The following is a 3087-nucleotide window of genomic DNA, read 5'->3' as shown; positions in this document are numbered from 1 at the left end:
TAACCACTGGACCACCAGGCCTCCATTGGTCTTAATAAGGTCCAGGAATCTGAATTTTAAATAGTATTTTGGATGACTCTGTTACAGATGGTCTTTGCACAGAACATACTTTGAAATTTTCTGATACATGCCATGAGAAAGGTAGTGTCATGTGGGGAAGAGGGTAGAGTCTCAGGATAATGTAAAGGGAAAGAAATCAAAGACCAATGTGGCAAGCTTCTCATGAATGTTTAATAAATAGCAGTCTTCACCAGCTAGGCTTCTGGTTGATAAGCGAGTCCAGTCCTTTGCTTCCATTCCAATTCAGCCCTGTCCATCCTGATTGGGTAATAAATTATATATTCCCTTGCATTATTATATTACTATCTCGTATTTAGTTATTGACATATGGCTTGGAGGATCTAGGCTGGAATCAATACTGGGGCTCAGGGGAATATTTGGTGCATTAGGAGAGGGCAACTGTGATGGAGATGGGGTGGGGTGCTTTGAGGTTTGCAGTGAAGCTTCACAGTACAACTTGAGTTGAGTTTGGTCCTTTGAGAGATATCTATCTATGACATGGGGTGAAAGAGTTATTAGCATATTGATAATTTCTACCTCCACTACACAAAATGAAATAATTTGGCAACTATGCTGTTTATTTGTCAGTATAGACAAGTGATCTTGATAATTCAGGCTGTCCACGATGATTGCACGAACTACATAATTGCCAACTCGCCATCTCACTTTGGGCTATTATAACATGGTCCCAGTTACCACGTGGGAAACTTGCCTTGGGAAAGAGCAAGTAAAAAGTGGACTTAGATTAGTTGTAAATGTTTATGGTAAACTCTAGGGCTTGTTGTTGTTAGGTGCCGTCAAGTTGGCTCCAACTCATAGAGATCTTATGTATATAACAGAATGAATCCTTGCCTGGTCCTGTGCCATGCTCACAGTTGTTGCTGTGTTGGAGCTGATTGTTGCAGCCACTGTGTCAATCCATCTTGTTGAGGGTCTTCCTCTTTTTCGCTGACCCTCTACTTTACCAAGCATGATATCCTTTTCCAGGGACTGGTCCCTCTTGAGAACATGTCCAAAGTAAGTGATTCAAAGTCTCACCATCCTCCCTTCTAAGGAGCATCTGGCTGTACTTCTTCCAAGACAGATTTGTTCATTTTTCTGGCACTCCGTGATATATTCAATATTCTTTGACATCACCATAATTCAAAGGCATCAATTCTTCGGTCTTCCTTATTCATTGACCAGCTTTCGCAATCGGTCCCTTCTGATGATGTATCCCAAAGTAAGCAAGACAAAGTCTCACCATCCTTGCTTCTAAGGAATATTCTGGCTATACTTGCTCTAAAATTAATTTGTTCGTTCTTCTATCACACAAAAAAAATTAAACTAAGTCCACTTTCAAATAAAAAGAACTCTTAGAACTCAACAATAAGAAGACAAAAAACCCAGCTACAAAATGGGCACAAGGTCTAAACAGACACCTCACCAAAGAAGATATACGGATGGCAAAATAGCATATGAAAAGATACTCAACATCATATTTCATTAGGGAATTGCAAATTAAAACAACAATGTAATACTCCTACGCACCTATTGAGGTTTGCATTGAGGTTTTACTGTACAACTTGAATTGAGTTTGTTGTTGCTGTTGTTTTGTGCCATTGAGTCAATTTCAGAATGACTAAAATCCAAAATACTGCCAACATCAAATACTGGCGAGGATGTGGAGAAACAGGAACTCTCATCCATTGCTAGTGGGAATGCAAAATAATACAGTCATTTTGGAAGACAGCCTGGAAGTTTCTTACGAAGTTAAACATACGCTTACCATACAGTCCAGTAATTGTGCTCCTAGGTATTTACCCAAATGAATTGAAAACTTGTGTCCACACAAAAACATGCACACAAATATGTATAGCAGCTTTATTCATAATTGCCAAAATCAGAAGCAAACAAGATTTCCTTCAACAGGTGAATAAACTGTGGCACATCCATACAATGGAGTATTATTCAATGATGGAAAGAAATGAGCTTTCAAGTTATGAAAAGACATGGAGGAACCTTAAATGCATATTGCTAAGTGAAAGAAGCCAGTCTGAAAAAGCTACATACTGTATGAGTCCAACTATATGACATTTTAGAAAAGGCAAAACTATAAAAAAAGCCCGTTGTAGTCGAGACAAAATTATAGAGGCAGTAAAATGATCAGTGGTTGCCAGAGGTTCAGGGAGAAGAGGGGAAGGGATGAATAGGTGGAGCACAGGGCATCTTTACAGCAATGAAACTATTCTGTATGACACTGTAATGGTAGATACATGACATTACACATTTGTCAAAACCCATGGAATTATACAGCACAAAGAGTGAACCCTAAAGTAAACAATAAACTTCGGTTAATAATAATGTATCAATATTGGTTCATCAGTTGTGACAAACATACCACACTAATGCAAGATGTTAACAATAGGAGAAACTGTACGTGTGTATGTGGAGGGGGTGTTATGTAGGAACTCTTTACTTTCTGCACAATTTTTCTGTAAACCTAAAACTGCTCTGAAAAATGAAGTCTATTCAAGAAATAGGCTAACTTCATGATCAGCTCTAATAACAGCTTCATCTTTGGTCCAACATAAGGAGAATTCATTAGGTTTCACATTCCATGTCCATAACTTGGCTAGGGACTGGGGGAGTTCAGGAATAAATCGTGTCTCCTAAGAAGAACAAGATACAATTAACACTCACTGTGGGTTTTCCTTGGCTTGTTTAGGTTTGTGTACAGGAGGTTGGCTCCCTTTGGCTCTCACTTCTCTTAGAGGCTCTGTTAGCTTTGCCAAATTGGTGAATCATAGAATCACAGTACCACACAATTCAGAGTTGGAAGCATTCTTAAAGAGCACCTACTTCAACCCTGTCATTTTTCAGATATGATTTAATGCTAGGAAATGACTTGCTCAAGGTCACCAACCTAGTTATGTGCGTGGATCTAAACAGTCAAACTAGCTATTTGGTATTATACAGATAAAATACTCAGATGCTTGTCTGAATTGACTAGATCAGTGGTTCTCAATGCTGGCTTCAGGAGTGGTT

Source organism: Trichechus manatus, unplaced genomic scaffold, assembly GCF_000243295.1.
Source record: "Trichechus manatus latirostris isolate Lorelei unplaced genomic scaffold, TriManLat1.0 scaffold00068, whole genome shotgun sequence".
NCBI classification, from domain to species: domain Eukaryota; kingdom Metazoa; phylum Chordata; class Mammalia; order Sirenia; family Trichechidae; genus Trichechus; species Trichechus manatus.
Note: the sequence above shows the minus strand (reverse complement) of the source record.